Source organism: Syzygium oleosum, unplaced genomic scaffold (assembly GCF_021117445.2).
Source record: "Syzygium oleosum isolate NSW1041296 unplaced genomic scaffold, Sole_v2.1 Sole_v2.29, whole genome shotgun sequence".
Lineage (NCBI taxonomy): Eukaryota > Viridiplantae > Streptophyta > Magnoliopsida > Myrtales > Myrtaceae > Syzygium > Syzygium oleosum.
The window spans coordinates 4,364,630-4,385,315 of NW_026607513.1; the positions used below are offsets into that span (position 1 = coordinate 4,364,630).

Below are 20,686 nucleotides of genomic sequence, written 5' to 3' on the forward strand. Positions count from 1 at the left end.
TACTTCTTAATCGCCGTATTGATTGGCATGCCCCCACATTAATACATTACGCCATAACATAAGGACGAAAAGGAGGTCTCAATCAACCCGGTCTAGGATTTTTTACTTGGCCTTTTTATTACTCTTGGATCCAGGGAATATGATCATTCATCACCCCCCCTTTATTATGATTAATTCTGTTTGGGCCATTGAAACTCTCCAGTACCGATCATGCCCGCCTTAAATGATCATCTCATTCGTCGTAGGAGGGTATTTTGGTAATCACGCGATGATGATAATGTGTTCCTTGCACTTTCGTCCGGGTGCCAAATTTTCCCATCGAATGTGAAATTTTGAGGAAGATCAGCCCATTATCTCTAAAATGGGCGATTCATTAACCCTCCCATTCTGGCATCCGCCACAGGATAAACCACCGCCTTTCCAGCCCCCGGTTTGGATATTGGACATATTTGCTCATTTAATTTCGTGCAATATATATAAATTCACCATGATGATATCTAAATGATTGCCATGGTCCAATTACCATATAAAACTCAATGCCAATTATTCGTTTTTATGCATCTCGTTGATTAGGCGGATGTGGCAAAAGCACATTAGATTTTCATAAAAATTAAGGTCAATCGGAGGATGACCGAATGCATTTAAAAACATGTTTCTAAGAATGCTAAAATCACATGGTCTATCATCACTTGATGCCCTCTTAATTTCAGAGTTTGTACCCAGTCGAGTTTACAAACTAGTGATGATAACGTTTTAAAAACAATAGTAGCATTATTAGAAATAAACCTCCTAAAACAACAGAATGTAATGGTGTGATGGCCCAATAGATAATCCCCTATCTGAGCTCATTACAAAAACATGAATAGTGCCACATACATAAAACGTTTACAAAGACCAATAAAAGAAATCCTTCCTGGCCCATAACCATTTTGTTGTGGTACTGTTTTATTAATATAGAGACAACTAACAATGGCGGGCGGATTTTATGTTAGTATCAAACACTTTGTATACCAAGATCATCTTAAACACATTGACTTCACTTGCTAATACATAACTCAAGGTGAAATCATAATAAGACAGCACTCTCACCGAAAGAGTAGCCAAAGAAATTCTTTACCAAGCGACTTGCACTCCAAACTTCCCTATAGTTCTCATGGCCATTGATACCTGAAAGTTTTTTCGCATAAAGTTAATTATAATTTGTATAAAAGTAAATAAAGCAGATCAATGCTCTGAATGTTGCAATAAAGTATGTTGACATTAAATGTCATAGAACGATCCAAGTTCAAACTTCTAGTTGGGTTTGGGATAATCACAAGAAATTGCGTCAAATAAAAGCTTTTTTGGATGTGCAAGTGGTTACTTGAGAGCGGATTACCAGCAATACACCACCAGAACCCAGTTCACACTTTGTGTTCACATTGACTTCAGCAATGAGCAACCCTGTTGCAACCTGCAATGTTTCAACACCCAAGAATTGCAGCCGTGAGTGATAATTTGACTAGCTTGTTGTCAATGATGAATTGACAATGGTTCATAAAAGAAGAAAAAGAAAAATTCACAAGGTGAATATGTTTACAAAGTATCACACAAATTATTACCATGAAGATCCAACAAAAAACACTGGTAATTGCGGAAGCTATGAATCCAGATTCTCGTGTCACGGCAGGTATGGTGAGAATCCCAGCTGCTACGTATCAAACTTCGAATCATTAAAGCGAACATCACAGCAAAAATGAGCCACTAGAATTTCTCGACAAATACAACCAGACTTAACAAGCAATTTGTCATGCCCAGAATTTGCACTGGGCAGTAAGAGATCAGAATATCAGAGAGTCTGTGATCCAGACAAAATTGAACATAACCTATGTATGAAATTCACTCTGCACGCAACGCGACGCTAACTTAGGCCAGTCCCTGCAGAAATCGCACACAAATCGGTAATCGAATCCTTACCATAGTGCCTGCCACTAGAAAAACCGCACTGGACAAACTTCCTGAAAACAACAAAACAAGAACACTAACGCCGTCACACTAGTAAAAAGCAACATCGGAAAACACAGCCGCTAAGAAACGCGCGAGTCGCGCGAGGTCGGAGGATACCGTACCAGGTTCCCGCTTGAGAGTGGCCCGGTTGAGATTCGAGAACAGCTGCTCGACTTCGAGTTCGAGTTCGCTCCCTTTGCGAAGTGCATCTGAGCCTCACCGTCCTCGAAAGCTCGGAAGAAGAAGAAGAAGAAGAGAGGCGGTGAGGACGTACGGACGGTCCGCATCTGGGGAACCGCGAAGTAGGGGGCGAGCGAAAGGAACGGCGATTTCGGGGTTGGACCGAGAGAGAAGGCGATGGAAGGCAAAGAGACGAAGATGATGATGGCGCCATCGACAGTGTCTCCTCTCTTCTCCACTGTGGTAAGCAATGTGAGGAGAGGCGATAGGGTATTGTCAAGTCGTGGGTATCGAGAGTGGGAGAGAGAGTGTGATGGAGGAGCGACCAAGCGAGGGGAAATTTGGGAAGAAAAAGAAAGTTAGGGTTCTTAGTGGCTTCCGATTCCGGTTCCTATAGGAACCGGGAACCGGAACCTCCCACCCTGGAACCGGGAATCGAGCCGGATCCGCCGGTTTGGTTCTTCGATTTCCGGTTCTATCCTGGAATCGTGCTTACTCCTATATATAGGTAACAGGTAAGCATTGACAATAGTAGATTCGACTATTTCCATCACTATGAAAGTTTCAAAATTCACGTTTGAGGGATTCTTTTCAGAGAAGCATGAAATAATTAATGTCATTTTTTAAAAAAAGGAATGAGGAAAAGCAAATCGTCAAGGACTTCTCATGGCCCAAGATAAAGCTGAACTGCTTTTACTTCTTTCGAGCAAGAAGAAGTCGCTATCACTGCCCTCGGGATCGGGACTGCAGTTCCTAAGTACAGAAACAAGTAGTAACATTACCATTCTTTTCCTACTTTCTCTTCAATCTTTTTGTTGGCTGACGATACGGAAGAGCTGTGGGGAGAGAGAGAGAGAGAGAGAGAGAGAGTGCATGGGGAGATTCTTTCTTCGTTTCTGGGGCACTGCAAAATGCATGGGAAAGGGTCATTGGACAAATCGTTCACTTTAGAAGTGCATCATTTTACCAGTCTTTATGTTATTAATTTTTCTCTTCTGGAAATGTTACCATAGTAATAGACACTGGGGTATTCTTTGAGGTGAATGATATTGCAAATGAAATGGTAGAATGATTGAAATTGCAATTAAATCCTAGAAAGAAAAAAAAAACTGAGAAAAACCCTAAAAAAAGCTATAAGGAGAGAGATAGAGAATCGCGAATAAGAATGATAATTTCTAAAATACACGAGAGCACAAGATTCAAATATAACATGAATTCATTGAGAAAAACTTTGAGTTCGATACATTGTGGCATGATATAGTTAAATTCAAATTATTGAGATTTGACACAATTTCAATTATTCTTAATAAAATTATGTTACGATCACGTTAAATACTCTAACAATGATACAAAATAACATGGAACGATGAGTGCCGCTACGGTTTCGTCATAGGATATTCTATCCCTAGTCACAAGCCTCAAAAAGACTGGGAAGAACCCTAGCTCACCATCTCTTTATTTTATGTTTTTTTTTTAGTTTATTTTGCCTTTTTTCTTACTAGAGTCTTTTCTAAATAAGCTGAGATTCTTTAATCATCAAGGGGGTGGTGGTCGGTGTTGCCAGACCCAAGCCTTATTGAAAGACATGTTGGCCTTCATCACTCTCGAGGTTCTGTAATAAGTGGCATGCGACCCGCCTTATCTTCCAGCTACTTCATATAGGAACTCGACCAGACAGCTCAACTATATCTCCTTGTTTTTCTTTTTTAACCGTAAGCTGAACTGCATTTAAGAACATCTAACGTTTGTGTTATGTCCATAAAGAAACTTATCTGCCATTTTAGGCCCTAAAAATGGAATACTAAAAGAGAAAGGTTTGAGCATGAGGACGCGGAGTCATTATCTGTAGCAGATGAAAAATTATCGCAATGCGTGCAGCAGTATTGTCATTAGCGAATAACTTATTTCTATTGATTTAATTCATGACTTTGGGTGGTCCCCGAACAGCATGTTGATGATGACCACAAATGGGACCGAGTCTCTTCCATTAAGTGGAGCAAAAGAGGAAAAGAGAACAAAAACATAGCCTTCCTCTCTATTTTGACAATAAAGAACCTCACATGTTGACTACGACATTTCACGTGCATGCATGTGCAACGGCCTCTCCACAGGGTTTGAGAAACGACCTGATATACATATCATGAAATTTGTAACGTGATCAAACATACGTCAAACATATTTTGTTCGGAGTAATTCGATACCGCCATTGATGGTGCATTATTACACGATGGCAATCCATACATTAAAAACTATAAATTTTCTTTAATCAGCCCTCCGTATAAACAAACATCACTAAGAGTTCCCTATTTCGGAGGAAGTGTGGATGTGTATCAAGAACCCAAAGATAAGCAAATGGTCACTCTCACACCGACAAAGGCACGCACTCTTCTGCGTTCAAGGCATAGTAGTGAAGTTATAACGAAGTGGTGAAGTCCGGCTAAGTTAAGTGAGCTATATAAGTAGAGAAATAAGTAGAGCCTAAAAGTGGAGAGGACTGAAAATGAAAGGAAACCCAAAATAGCTTCCCTTCAGTTTCTCTACCTCTGCTGGTAATTTTGAAAGCGTCTGTCTTTTTATTTTTCATATTGATAGAAAACTCGCATTCTTAAATCGGGGTTCTGTGTCCATGTTATTGCATAGAGGTTGGGCAGTACACGGGAAAAAATATCGAGAAACATTATGAGCATGGTTGAACAACGGGTACTACGATTGATCGGACGTTCTCTACCGTGGAGTGCCAAGCTGTAGATCTTACAGTCTGATTGTTTCTTCATCTTGGCATCGGTCTTTTCAGCAATGGACCAAGGATCAGATCATCCTGTGTTCAAAATGTCGGAGCCGGAATAGGGATCCTTGCATTGGTCTTCCCCTATGTGGAAAAACGACAACAAACTCACCACAACCAACGAGCCCAAATCACACAAGAAACCCGAACCGCCGTCGGAAAAAGTCCCAGAACCGGAATCATCCACAAATCGCTCTTATCTCACCATCAAAGGCCACGAAACATTGACCTCCGAATCTTGTTCCATCTCCAAGAGCGAGGACGAGAGAAATATAGACTTGCCAACAACGACAAAGAACGACCACTCCCAAAACAGGGCGGGGACGACAGTGTCTAGAGCAAAACCGAGAGCCCTCCTTCCTTTTCGCGAGTTTCTCTGGTTCGAACCTCGCTCTGCTTTGCTTTTTCTCCTCCATAAGTATGTTCTCAAATCGGGTTTGTGACTTCCCAGGTTCAATCCTATGTTAACGCAAGTTTGAACGGGACTTCTAACTTGATGGAGGGGCAACCAAGATTCAATCCTATGGCAACGCAAGTTTTCTCTGGCGTAAAAACATCAGCCAGAACTTAGCCGTAAAAAAAGGACCAAAAAACAAGCCAAAACATATTTTCCCGATGAGAAATCAGGATTCAATGAATATGTTGCCAGTGAATTCATACACCCTGGGTTGTTGATGGTTCGATATGAACTCTATCACTACAGCCAATACTCGAGCTATTCTTTTGACGCTTGGACGGTAATTCTTTGTTGTTTTCCAAATGCCTAAGTGTCGCAGGAGGTAACGGAGGTGTGCAAAAGTTTCCTCGGGCAAATAGGATTTGCCCGCTTAATCAATAACTATTTGTTACGATTGATGATTGTGAGAGGGGTTGAAAATTAGCTGGTTTGTTTTGACAGGCATGCTGGTATGAAGATTCTCAGGGAGAATGACGTAAATTTTACCACTTACCCTCTCACTTTGTTGTGCCAAAGGGAACTGCTCGCTTACTTTTCTGCTAATCTGCTAGCCATCTACCAGTTTTTCCATTTCCTGATTTCCCTTTCTTTCTTTTTTTTGTTTTTGGGTTTTTTCTTGTGATGTGTACTTATGTCTTTGAAAAACGATGCAATTACCAGCAATATCTCGATGCTCATGGACCTTTGAATCCCCCATCCAAAGTGTATCGTAGATAGCATGACGGTACGTACTATGGGAGGATCCAACACTCGAAAGTCATCAACTAAGGAACTCTAGATAATGTTGTTCAGAGGCGGGGTTTACTACTGTACTTGCAACTTACATGATAGTGAGCGAGTGATGGGACCACTTTGGATTGATGGTTTTGGACCAACTACCTCTAAATTGATAGCTATGAACTCAATATTATGGAGAAAATAAATTCGTTGTTGAACAATTATATCACGTGACATACTGATACAATATCACTTTTGATAAACATTTCTTGTTTAGTGCATATTGGACAAACAACGATGCACCCATTCGGCAATGTTAAACGCAAGCAACTTGAGAACGAGAGAATGTAGCGTGTTTGATGATAGTTTATATGTTTGGTCGATGATATGTGATATAAGTATCAAATGATACGCCTTCTCATGTATGGTATGGGGGAGCGCATTCATATTATTGTGGGCCTTGTGGGCCACTTTTTTGGTCAGACTCGTGGGCCATTTGCTTTTGTCGTTTTCTTGCAAACAGTACGTGTTAGAATACTTGTTCTTCCTTGGGCCAAAAAATGAAGAATGCTTCTTCTTCCCCACCTCAGGCCTCAAGGCCATTTGCCATTGATCTTGAATCTTGATCACTATTTCTCCATTTTTTCTTTCTCATTTAGATGCATTATTCAAGCGCGACGGATTTTGCTGGAGAACTATGATGTAGCATAGCCTGCATCAATAAATATCACGTCTCTTTGGTAGCATAGCCTGGAATGTCATCCGTTATTAAGGTGTCATAATTACGCTTGCACGTGAAAATTATTCTGAACCTTATTAGTTGCACTATAAATTTCTACATTTATAAGTAGCCCAAAATGGTTCCTTACTTTTATTGACCCTCGTAAAATAGATGCTGTCAAGTCACTTTCATGTTCATTTTTTTTGTTAATCATACTTATATTGGTCTAATAAATTACCTGTTAGACTGCAAACTAGCCTTCAACAAGGGGCACCATTTAATGTCCAATAAGAAGTAAATTAGCATTATTTGAATTGGTCTCAAAGAAACTTATACTTATTGATGTGGGAGATAGGAAGTGGACATGACATACATATAAGCATACCTGTTATAGGGTGGGTTGGGTCAGGAATGGTTCGACCTAAATTGACCCATTAATCCATTTATGACCCATTTATTTATAATGCAAATTTCTTGACCCATACCTGATCCATACTCAACCAATACCTCGACCTATATTGATAAAACACTTCTATATTTAACCAAATCTAGGAAAACTTGATTTTTATGATTTAAAAAAATTTATATTGCTAAAACACTTCCATGCAATACAAATTTAGTAAAATATATTTTTTTAAAAATTTATTTTCAATTGTTTCACTGAAAATGTGACATTTTTAGAAATTTTTTTTATAGGAAGTTATTTTTCAAGAAAATGACAATATTTTTCGGTGTTTGGCCAAAACTTAAAAATAAATTTGAAAATATTTTTCGTCGTTTGGTATGGAAAATCCGATTTGATTTTCTTTTGTGCACTTCTTTTAATGATTTTTATTTTATCTTTTATTTTATTTTTTAGAAAAAATGGAATTTTTAATTAATTTTCTTTTTCTGACCAAAAAATTAATTTTCTTTTTCTTTTTCTTTTTTCCTTTTCTTGTTTTTTTCCCTTCTTCTTCAGTCGTGGCCGTTGACCAGCCACTAGCGAGGGACATGTGACCGGTGATGTTTTGTCCATTCTTTCTTTAATTTCAAGTTTCTCCCACCATGTGTAATTTTAAATTTGATTTTAAGAATACCTCTGAAGTGATTCATAGGTTGCTTTTCTTGAGTATGTTGTGCAACACCATAATGCACAAACGAGCAGCAAAGAAGAAATAAAGATAGCCCGTCAAAACAAAGAGCTGGTCTCATCAGGACAACCTCTTTTGATGAGACGTTCTTGCGTGGATCATTTACAATTGACCAAGCTCTTCATGCATACCTAAACATGCATATTGTTAGATGGTTTTTTTTTTGTCAGGATATTGTTAGATAGTTAAGAAAGGCAAAACAACAAACCAAGAGCCACAAGAGAAGTTGAAGCAATCAAGTCTTTGGCCAACAGTCATAACTTTTCCGTCCAATATCTCATTGACTCGATTTTTGCATCTACGGAAAACTGTGACCCGTTATTTTCAATTCATCAAATTGGGAATTTTTTTGAAAAATAATATTTTTGGTTATTTAGAGGAATATATCGGGTTAGATGACAACAAATATATTGGAGACCTTCTAGCTGAATTTAAGGCAGCGAAGGATAGGAGTAAAGGAGAAATTTTACACTGCAAATTGACATTCAAAAGGAAGCTTTTTCTGGAGTTAGAAGAAGCCATAACAAGAAGCTGACTACCATAGTATTCTTCTTGGACGAAACTTCTAAAGAGATTATATATGATATGGCAACAACAGTGGCTGATGCAGTAGAGGTACTTTTGAACCTTATGAATTTCTAAGTAAGTTGAATGTCGTATAGAAATATAAAGAGATAATTTGATGACAGGGGGAAACATCATTGAAATGAACTTGTTATTAGTGTTCTCTTGTATGAAATTCAAACATGGTTGTTATTGGCATTTCCTTGGTGTCTATAGGTAATTCTTCTCTCTACTATGTAAGAAAATGGCTATATAATTACCAGTTATTATGCATGACAAGATCCTCTTTTGGGAGCCTTGAATAACGTTTTTCAAAAGTTAGATACTAGGTAGCACTGCATCGCTTATTCATCAAAGTAAACAACCATCAATGTTGAGAGCGCTGAATGGTTCTGTGATAATCACATGGTTAATTTGGAAATCAACATGAAAATTGATGCCATAGAAATCAACATGAAAATTATTTTTAAGCACTAAAATGTTAGAATGCCGCTAATTGGTCTATTTTTCTACAAATAGCTCAGAAGATTATTGTTATGGTATGGATGCAAACCTTGATCTGATTGCCATCTTTAGCCATATTCTCATTTTCTCACTGTAAATTTAAGTTAATCTTGGGTGTTGCTAATGTAAGTGAATTTTATTTTCTGTACTTACCCATCTTTTTCCTCATCTGAGCTTGTGAGCACGGTAATGAGCCAATTTTGTAACTGCTTCAGGAACTTGCAGGAATTATCAAATTATCACCATGATCTAGCTTTAGTCTTTTTGAGTGCCGCAAAGTAGTTATTGGTTTTAAATCTCCATATCTAGGCAATGATGCGTACTCTGGTCAGCTGTTGCTTATCAAGCATGATTAGTTAAAGTAGTTATTTGATGTTTATTTTTGGTTATTTAGAGGAATATATTGAGTTAGATGACAACAAATACATTGGAGACATTCTAGCCGAATTTAATGCTGCCAAGGTTCAGAGTAGAGGAGATATTTCGCCTTGCAAATTGACATTTAAAAAGAAGATTTTTCGGGAGGTTGATGAAGGCATAACAGATGCCATGTTTGTGCAATTGTCCTATGTTCAAGTATGTATCCAACCATTATACTACCTTTTAGCTTTTGGAGCTAGTGTTAGTTTCTATTTGACGATGGTAAGGTTGCATCTCTTTTTCTGGTAAGTCTTTGCTACTTCATAACAGTTGCAGCATGATTATATTTTGGGCAATTATCCTGTTGGAAGGGATGATGCTACACAGCTTTCTACATTGCAAATTTTGGTTGAGATTGGATTTGTTGGTAACCCTGAATCATGCACGTGAGTAATAATTTTTCCATATCCTTTCTCACTAAAGCCCTACTGCATATAATATACGTAGGTATTGCTAACATTTCATTTTCTAGTTGATCTGCGTATTTCATGATCAGTGAGCTAAGTGGAGTTTTAAATGGATTTTCTGTGTCTTGAGTTTTTTACCCACTTGACGAGTCTTCACTTGGGACTTCAATTATCTCAGTGATTGGACTTCCCTTTTGGAACGTTTTGTCCCTCAACAAATTGCAATTACCAGAGTGCACTTGAACTTCTTACTTATCCTTTTAGCTTTTGGAGCTACTCATCTTGTTGGTTCTAATGTCCTCTCGATTTTCCTCGACTTAGAGAGTACTACATTAGAGAAGAGGAGCTTGAAAGCAAAATTGACCAAGTTATCCAGTCAAGCATTAGAGAGTTCTGCAAAGAAAGATTTATCCTTAGCAAATAATTAGGTATGGTGATAGATTACATTGATTATGAACAGAGATCCTACCGCTAGTTATTATATATGAATTGTTATGGAAATTGGTGAATATTATAACTAGGTTGTATAAAAATTTCAAGAAGAGCTAAATGCACTTGGTGAGGAGGCACATGAAGCAGAAGAGATGAAGATAGAGGTAAATGAAAAGGCAATGTTGGAGTAGAGAATATCTAGATTAGAGAGAGAATTTGCTGATGAGGTGACATCTCCTATGTTTAATCTTAGCTCAACCATTTTCAACGGATAAGATGCCCTGAAAATTAAAAGTACCAATATTGCCTCTAACTCCATCAAAGGATAATCAAATTAACCAACCAAATCCATATATTTTTTAATTGTCTTTGAGTCTTTCTTTATGCCCAATTTCAAGCGCTCGGCATTCTTTGGAAGTAGAAGTCGACGTCCAAATCTTGATACAACTCTACTAGGCCTATAAATTGGCATTGACATCAAATGGAGTACTTGAGCATTAGAGTCACTAGTGAATCATCACTTGAACATATGACATATTCTCAAGATTTAACAAGTTGTAATATTTAAGGCATTCCATTGACTCGATTTTTCCACCTACGAAAAGCCCATGACTCGATGTTTTCAATTCATCAAATTTTTGAAAAATTGTAATTGGGCATAAGCTTTCCATCCCATGTTCCATTAAGTGGATGTTTTCACTTACGGAAGCCCGTCGTTGTTTTCAATTCATCAAATTTTAAAAAAATTAAAAAAATTTGCCACGAATTTAACCAAACTTTGAGCAAGCATAACTTTTCTGTCCAACATCCCATCGAATCAATTTTTGCATCTACGGAAGACCGTGACCTGACATTTTCAATTCATCAAATTGGGAAAATTTTTGAAAAATCATTTTCATTATACAAATTTGGCCAAACTTTAATCAAGCATAAGTTTTTCGTTTGACATCCTATTGACTCATATTTGCACTTAGTGAATGCCCGTGACTCAATGTTTTCAGTTCATCTAATTGGGAAAAATTTTGACAAATCATATTTATACGTTAAAGTATTACTTCAGCTTCAAGAAGATCAAATCCATGAAAGGACAAAAAGAAATTAGAATCATATTGAAAGGAGATAACAAATGGACATAAGGATAAGAATAATAATTAAAACCCAAACTTAGAACCAAAAGACAAAGGAAAGTTTTTGGAAAATGGACATGACAGTGCACAAGTAAACTCCAAACAAAAATGATAATCATTGTGATATGTCTTCTCGTGCAACAGATTGAGTTTGTAAGTTGGTACTTTCGATTACTATAGGAAGTATTACATGAGATCTTAAACTTTCTTCATTGGTGTCCCGGAAGATAACCAAGTTAGCCAACCAAATCCAAATATTTTGTACTTGCCTTTGAGTCTTTCTTTATTTCCAATTTCAAGCACTTGGCGTTCTTTGGAAATAGAAGATCCACTCTACCATGTTCAGGCCTATATTGGCATTGACATTAAATGCAGTACTTGACCACTAGAGTTACTAGTGAATCATCACTTGAACATATGGTATGTTCTCAAGATTTAACAAGTAAAAAAAGAATTTGTTGCTATCCCGCTTTAATATTTGGAAAAGTTCTATAGTAGCTCAAGGAGGGAGACTAGGATTGTTGTCAAATTCATAAATTGTGAAAGTCTTTCCTGAAAAATTTTGACCGTATGCAAATATGCAAACATTATACCCATGTACAGTAAATTGAAGCAAATACCGCACTGTGGAAAATAGGTTAAGCATCCGAATATCTTACCAAATAGCATAGTTCTTTTTTTTTTTTTTTTTTTTGATGACCCGGGAACCCCCGCACGGCCGACGGAGAGGGGTAAACCTGGGGTGACGCTAGCGCAGGACCCACCACCACGGCGCCACACTTAAGAATCCCTAACGACTACGCTGGGGTTCGAACTCCGATCCCTTCGTGGGGGATGAGAGCGCAAGCAACGCAGCGCGGGCGGTGGTCAAATAGCATAGTTCTTTACTTACAAATATTTCAACAACTTCACTAGCATCCAATACTTACGCTTGTATCTCAAATATCACTTCTTGTGATGCCATGCCATCAAATACTCAATCATATATGTTGCTTTGTTTAATCATATGTTATGGCAAATGCAGAATTAAAATGAAATTGAAACTAAGAAAAATGAAAAAACACATAGATTTACGTGGAAAACCCTTGCAGGAGAAATCATGGGAAGAGGAGAAGTAAATTCCACTATGGAAATTTAAGGATTACAAAAGATGGCTTTAAAAACCTAAGATTTTTGGTGTCTTTCCCTCTCAACCAAATAACTTGAGAAAAAGTAATAATATTTTTAGCCAAAAATCATTGATGTGGTGGTCTAGTCAGCGCTAGCCATCATATATGGGACGGTCGATGCTAACGTGGATAATTTTTTTAATTTTTAGTTTTTTTTCCTTTCCTTTTCCTTTTTGCCTTTTGTTTCCTCCGGCAGCCATTGCCGGCCTTAGTCGAGAGACGCTCACGCCTGAGCTAGTGAGGGCCACCCTCACTAGATGGAGCAATGGTAGCCCTCACTTGGGTGGGCGAGTACTGCCCTCACCAACCCAAGTGAGGTCGACCCTGTCTAGGTGAGGGTAGCCCTTGCCCAAGGCCAGTGGAGGTTGCTGTCCATCAACGAGGCCTTGCAATGGCTAGCGGAGGGAAAAGGGGAAAAAAAAAGATAAAAAAAAGGAAAGACGAGAAAAGGAAAAAAAGAAAAAAATTTAAAAATTTTGAAAAAATTGTAAAATTGTCTACGACAGTACTGGCTGTGCTATGTAGGATGGCCGGCCTTGACTAGACCGCCACGTTAGCGATTTTATGGTCAAAATTGATTGGAATGACTAAATTGGCAAATTGTTAAAAGGTTTAAGACTAAAGTGGCAAATCATCAAAAGGTTTAGAATTAAATTGGCATAATTGAAAAATTTAGGACTGGATTAACCGCCGTACAATAGGCTTAGGACTTTTGGACAATTTTCCCCCAAGCTATTAACCTATGTTGCAAATGTCACTAAGATTTTCAGAAAACTACTAATGCTCTGATAAATTATTCTCACGGATCCTTTACGGTGTCTACATGAAGATGGACCATTTTCAATTTTATAACGTAGTGAGTGGGTTAGATGACTAAGTGCAGAATAGTACCCTAGAATTTTAAGGGAAGATGGTAAGTCATTCTTCCAAATAGCCCTAATGATAACCTTGATGACAGCCTAATAGATCGATGGGCCAATACATCTCTCCACCACGTAAGAGGGATTGGATCATGATGGAGAGGACTCCTCTCAAGGAGTGAAAAGAAGAGGAGGCTTTTGGAGGGTGAAGTCATTGTTTGAAGTGAGTGGCAAACTTTGTTTGTCTTGCTAATTTGCTACGGATTAAAAGTGAACGAAATCATAATATGGACGGGTACAGAGAAAAATGTGGGGAAGAAAATCGTATCCTTACTATATATTTCACCATGAAGAGTACATAAAGTGTATATAGCTATATAAGTTCATAAAATAATGCAACATCAATTAGCATCAATTAAGAATTCTCATGATCAAGACATATATGTACATAATTTCAAAGCATTATGCAGAATATTCTAGATATATGCTTAATGAGAGATAGGGAAAATCTTCTAACTTTTTATAATATTAACATGATCATTATATAGATACGGATTGGGACTTGGACGGGGTCTGTATGGACCAATGGAGCGATTTGTCCCTAGCGTTTCTATTTAATTCTATTCTGTTTTATAGATAAAAGAAAGGGTCAAATGAACTTTTCTTGTGCTGATGCTTGTTGGGTCCTTGGTCTTGTCAATAACTAACGTGGTTCGGCGACATCCGAAAGTTGATGAAGACATTTTCTCGTCATTTATTAGAGGGAAGAAGCCTTTTTTAACTTGCAGTTGCTCCGATGATGGTAATTTTGTCAATATGTATACTAAGTGAACTTTAACATTGAGACATTAACTTATCAGGCGAATATCATTATGATTATAGAACCTTTAACAAACGACTACTATTGTTTTGGTTAATGGAGAAATCCAAATTACTAACTTTGTATTTGAAGAAAGCCTATGAGGTCCACTGCAGCTGAAGATTATGTTGTTATATTAAGTTGAGAATCGGGATTACCCAACATTTTAAAAGAAATTGAAATGTCATATAGTGAATCATCACCTTAAGTTGAACATCCCGGTTAGATGGTGCCCGGTGAGCTTTTGCGGCACCTTGACTAGTGCACCTCCTTAGACGATTATAAGGGCTTGCTCCCCCTTATTGACCTGGTGCATTACGGATTTTATTCTTGGAGTGCTCCTAAGAAGGCTTAAATCTAAGATTACAAGAAGAGCAAACTTTCTTACCAAACGACTCAACACTTTATTGATTCATTCTTATTCTATTTACTTTAAAAAGTTTTACCTTTTTATTGGTATGTAACTCAAGAAAAGAGAATTTAGTAGGGCATATCAATCATCCATGTTCTATTTCCAATATATGGACCTTCTATCGATTGCAAGCGACTCATTTAAAAATTGTATGAATTGACGGTCTATTAGCCTTTGATTTCTTGATCTCGAGCCTTTGCTCTATCAAGATTTTGTGGTTGATGTTGAAAATATATATTGAGTTTAAGCCTAAAAATTCATGTCCAGTTAATTTTGAATCATGGTCAAGTCCAACTTTGTCCAAGTCATTGCATATGATGAGCAAGCAATCGGGGCTATCATATATCTTTAACTCCACATGAGACTAGGACTGCTTGGTCATTGTCATGGAATGCTTCCACTACTTCTCTCTTCCTTTCTTTCGCTTTCTCGGGTTCACGATCAATCAGATGAAGACTTGCTCTACTGATCGACTGTTGTAATGTCAAGATCAAATAAGGGCGCACCCAAGTATCGATCTAATGAATAGCATTAACACGTGACAAATTTTATATGGTGAGAACGAGCTAGATAAATCATTAAACTTATTTCTTTAATTGAATATTCTCATAATATGGAAAGTTGTCTAGTCATGCAAATTTAAAAAGTTTCTCCAAGTCATAGGTCACGGGCATAAAACTCATTTGGTCTACATGACTCCCATGGATTCTATGGGGTTTTTAAAATCTTGTCATATAGAAGGGTAACATGTTTGTTCTTTCACGTAACTCTAAACATTAAAGATTCACATATATATTACTAGGGCTGCGAGGCCTCTTAATTATGTAGATATAGTTCGATTTAGAGTCTGCAATATGTTAATTATATGTATGCCGGATGTATTTCACATCAACACTATTCGTGATTGAAGCCATACGATAAATTTATCATTAACACATATTGAATCATTACATCATTGTATAGTTTAGATAAATCAATTTAAGATGAACGTGACTTAAATCAAACGATATGGTCATCTTTCTAAACGAGATTTTCTTGATTACCGAAAGACTAGCCTGTCCTAGAATTTCGTGTATTCTAGTTAGCTCCTTGATGGTCATTGCAACTTCAATGCAAAAGATATAAGAATAACTCAAATGTGTCTTTTAGTTGGTGCACTCTACAAATTCCAAGTGAATGGATAAGTGGCCGGACGTTTTCAATTTTGACTGGAGCTTGCAAGAATACCATTAAGATATAAAATAAATACCGCCCCATTTTCTAACGGTTTAAGCTTTTAAGAAAAATGGTCTTCCAAGAGATGGTGAGTCTGATTTACAATACCCCCTCTCACCCGTTTTTATACTATACATGCGCTCCTGTATGCGGTCAACTTGACGAAATATTATCACGCGAAACTCTTTTCAGAGCCCAATAATATGATGTCGCATCAATGCACTGCTTAAAAATGGACCTTGAGGATAGGTCGAGAGGTAAAATTAGCAGCATTTCCTTACTTTCTAGATTAAGTGAAATTTTAACTTAATCGAATCATTTAAGTCAATGCTAATTGAATTTATTGAGCAAACTTATCTCATTGGGAGCTAAAATTTTTAAATTTTTCTAAACATCCGTCGGCCCCAAAAAGACCCAATGGGCTTATAAATGGAGAGGCCCATCTCAATTCTTCTCAATCCGGGTTGGACCATCATTGAACATCAGCCAACGGGAGAAACAATGACCAAGAACAAACATACACAAAATGCTCGCCTTGGAAATTCTGAAAATGAAGTACACCCCTTTGGTATTTATATCCCAACTGAGAACATTGCTCATCATGAAACAATGTTTTATTCCATTATTTTTTGGCGTAAATCTCTGGATCGATAACCTTTTATCAAATTGAAAAAAATGAATCAATGTGAATGATATGATTAAAGTAAGAAAATTATGATATTATTTTAATATTACATTATGTTTTCTTGAATTGGAATATTATTCTTCAATTTTGTGGAGTAGGCTATTTTTGAATTTCTCCCGTCGTTGTTTTCTCTTCTTTCTCTTCCTTCTTTTTCGTGCTTTTTAATCTTTGTAGTCATATGTCAAATTTATGTTTTCGGTTTTTTTTCGGTTTTTTCTGATTCTTGATGATTTTAGCGTTAGAATTCTTGCAGTCATGGTTTTCTAGGTTTTATCTTCTCCTGCATTCTTTCTTTTCCCTTATTAGAAAGTCCAACACAAAAGTAAATTGATAGGTGGATAGAGACTACATTAATATGAAGAGCATTTAGGACCTCATGACCTCCTATTATGATACCATGAAATATTTTGTGAGACTAGCCAACTGTTGTCAAAGTTTAAGCTGCTAAATAAAGGAGTATTTTATTATTTAAACATTCTAATACCCTGCTTCTTTCTACCTCTTGTTTTCTCCACCATAGCCGCTGCTTAAGTCACTGCCATTCATCTTTCTTACCCAAACACCCATGAACTCCAATAACAGGATTTAGTCACTTGCGAATGAACGGATTCTATAGAGAAAGATACAGGATGTTGACATCATATTACCAAATGCACTATATAACTTCCTTTTTTTAATTAGACAACCTTAATTACTACCGAGAAGGTCCATTAATCAAAATGCTGGCCTTCACTAAGCATTAGTTTAGTTAAGGTCCATTATATATCCTAATATCCCCAACGAATGAATCGATACTTGGTTGCCCCCCATATGATCTTGACATTACAACAGTCATGAACCCAAGAAAACAAAAGAAAGGAAGAGAGAAGTGGCACAAACATTCCATGAAAATGACCAAGAAGTCCTAGTCTTGTGAGCAGTTAGAAGATATATGATGGTCCCGATTGATTGTCATCAACAGGACCCTATCAACTCTTATTACTTGACATTATGAATCCCATTCACAAGGCCAATTTTTTTGAAAAAAAATTCACCATGAATCGATACTTGGTTGCCCCCCATATGATCTCAACTTGGATACATAATGGGAACTCACGGGGCATTGCTAGCCAGAGTAGACATATATATCTACCCCGCCTTGTATGGGGGCCGAGGTAGTGGCGGGGCACGTCCACTTGCGCCCCAACCTATGTCCATACGTACGTGAATAAAAAGTAAATCGCTTGATTAAATACGCATCTCATGCTTGAAATGAAGTTCTCTTGTAAATATAGAATAGGTTATGTTAATATCATTGGATATATTGTTTGCAGACTTTTATTGGTGTTGAATATAATTCACTTATTTGAATTTTCACTCACTACCTGTCTTATCACCCAATTTACCGGTTTTTAGATTTGCCTTAACGAGCACATACGTAAACAGTGTCACATGTATGATTATAATTTGACTATTCAACAATTAAACAAAACCTTTTAATTTCATATGTTCGTATGAAAAAAGAGTTATAAATTAAGATTTGTTTTGTTTTTCAAGAAGGTTGTGTGAACAAAAAGAACGAAATTTTAATATAACAATGTGCAATAAATAAAATATAACTTTTAATTCATGTATTTGTCCATGGATGGAACATTTGTAAAAGAAGAAAAAGATTCCGATTCCTTAAAAATTAGGAAGTTCTTTATACTTCATAGGGGTCCCTTGTTCGATTCTAAATGGATTTGGATGATTATGAGGAGAGAGCGCAAATATGAATTTTAAGGGTGAGGATATATGCTCGTTAAAACAAGAGATTAATTAAATAACCGCTCCTAGATATCAGAATTTAATTATATTTTTATATAACTTTCTCTTTACTTTATCTATATTTAGATTTAGATGAAGTATGATAGTTTTGGTCGTAAGAGAAGTGGTCACCGAATTTGAAAGCCGGCTTCGTGTATCGTGTAGAAGTATATATGCACCTAGTATCACTCAGGTTTTATCGAGTTTATCCATAACATTTCCGATAATGCAGCAAGTTGGTTAATCTTTTTCTCCACTATTCAATGTCAAGAAACATTCGCTGACATAACTAACTCAGACTAGGGTCATTCTTTTTCTCCGAAATCGCCACCAAAACGATGCATGAAACTTAAGCGACCATTCTTAGTGACGTTATCAATTTCATGCACGGGTCATTCACTAAGTGAAATGAGGATATTTGTGAAAAAAAAATTTATCGATGTCCCATAAAAATAGGAAGTACTTTTTCTTTATATAAAAAATTAGATTATATAGATTTAATATGTTATATTGTCTGGTGAAAAGTAAATAAGGAATTTAACCTAAAAAGAGTGAATTCAAACCCGCTTACATCATCACATGAAAAAGACCAATTATCCGTTACTTAACTATTATGTGATAATTAAGGTTGGACCAAAAAAAAAACTATTATGTGATAATTACACTTATGAGGTGTGGTTTGGATTCAATTTTTTTTTTTATCTATGAATCATAAAATCGTTTAACTTGTTTTTAATTTATTAAACGTTTCTCAATTAAAAACAATGTTTGATTATGCCAAATGGTAAGGTTTTGTTATATGTTTGATTATGCCAAATAGTAAGGTTTGTTTAACATCATTGCCATTAATACATAATGGTTGTCGTGTCTAATTGCCAAATCGTGAGTTTTGTAGCCGGAACAAATGTCACCTTACAACTAACCAAAGTGGCACAATTTAAAATAATAAGATTAATGATATTAGACATAAGCAAATTATAATTATTAAAAGGTGAACAGAAATTCAAATGCACTTAAAAATTTTACCACGTTATATGAGAGGGATGGTTACGACTAGTAATGATATGAAACTACAATTGAATTTGTTGTTTTATCCCGCACACAAAAAATTGAGTACTAATAGCTCTTATTTATATTGTGGCGAAAAAGAAGAAAATATAGGTTCTGAAATAGAATATTATTTTGGCGTGAAAAACTTCTCTCCGTTATTTTTAAATTAGATATACTAAGAATTACTTTCGTGATTATGATAATAAAAAATTGCTACTTTTAAAACAATAATTGTGTGTTAGTTTTTATTTTTAATATAATTTGTTTTTGTATATAATCAATTAAACGGTTTTTAGATGAAAATTAATTTTCTACTTTGAAAACGAAAAACGTAACCAAGCCATCTTGAATGTGCCGTGGAGCGGAGATTATTTTTCTTTTTCTATTTTTTTTTGTTTAATGATTGGGTGGTGTCGACCGGCTTTTGTGCACCTTAATTGATCCACCACCATGTACGATTTTAAGAGCGCACCCTCACATCCGAGCGGTGCATTCATGATAGCAAAGCAAGCCTTTCTTCTTCTTTTTTCCACATTTTTTAGATAAATGTGTCATTTATATGTATATCCTACATTATTTCTAAGAAAATTACGAGATAAAATAAAACTGGACTATTTTCATAAGCAACTGTTACGATAACAAGTAAATTGAATTGAACTAAGAAGAACAATATCATCCCGACTAAGATCCACGTGAAGCAATAAAAAAAATGCATGACAAACAAAATATTACAATAGTTGATGATTGGTGTTTAGGAGCATAAGGAACTTAAAAGATTATTACAAAAAAAAAACATGTGATAAGTTCTCAATACAACCAAAGACATCTGCATATTTCCCCAATTATGACTATATATATGAATCCCAGTGACATAATATTATTCGGTCCCTACTCTTTTATCCATCACAAACATGAAAGACTATTGAGTTAAATAAAAACTCCCTATGCCCCTTTGCAAAGAGAACAAGGAGCAAACATTGGAAGATCTTTGCTCATGTTCCTCAGACACTTTCAAACATTTGTTGGCCTGAACTTTTATTTTCGGACCCAAGCAATGGTGAAGGAACTTGCTTCATAGGCTATTGTGGGACTTTGGATTAACGCAATCATAAATTGAGTGTTTGTTGGGGGGAGTTAAGCAACTTTGTCTTCCATGGTTGCCAAAGGGACACAAACAATGATTTTTAGTAATAATAAGTAATCGAACCAACACCTGAT

The 20,686-nt window shown here is 36.4% G+C and overlaps 1 long non-coding RNA gene and 1 pseudogene across 1 annotated transcript; both read right to left on the reverse strand.

Moving 5' to 3' along the window:
* Positions 1 to 663: 663 nt before the first annotated feature.
* Positions 664 to 2,525, reverse strand: LOC130135228 (uncharacterized). The gene is made up of 3 exons (XR_008814677.1): positions 1,602 to 2,525; positions 1,379 to 1,453; positions 664 to 1,167 (listed from the first exon to the last, which is right to left on the reverse strand). It is a non-coding gene; the product is annotated as an uncharacterized LOC130135228 (long non-coding RNA).
* Positions 2,526 to 6,852: 4,327 nt separating this feature from the next.
* LOC115662192 (kinesin-like protein KIN-14E) overlaps positions 6,853 to 20,686 on the reverse strand; it is a 120,325-nt pseudogene continuing 106,491 nt past the window's right edge.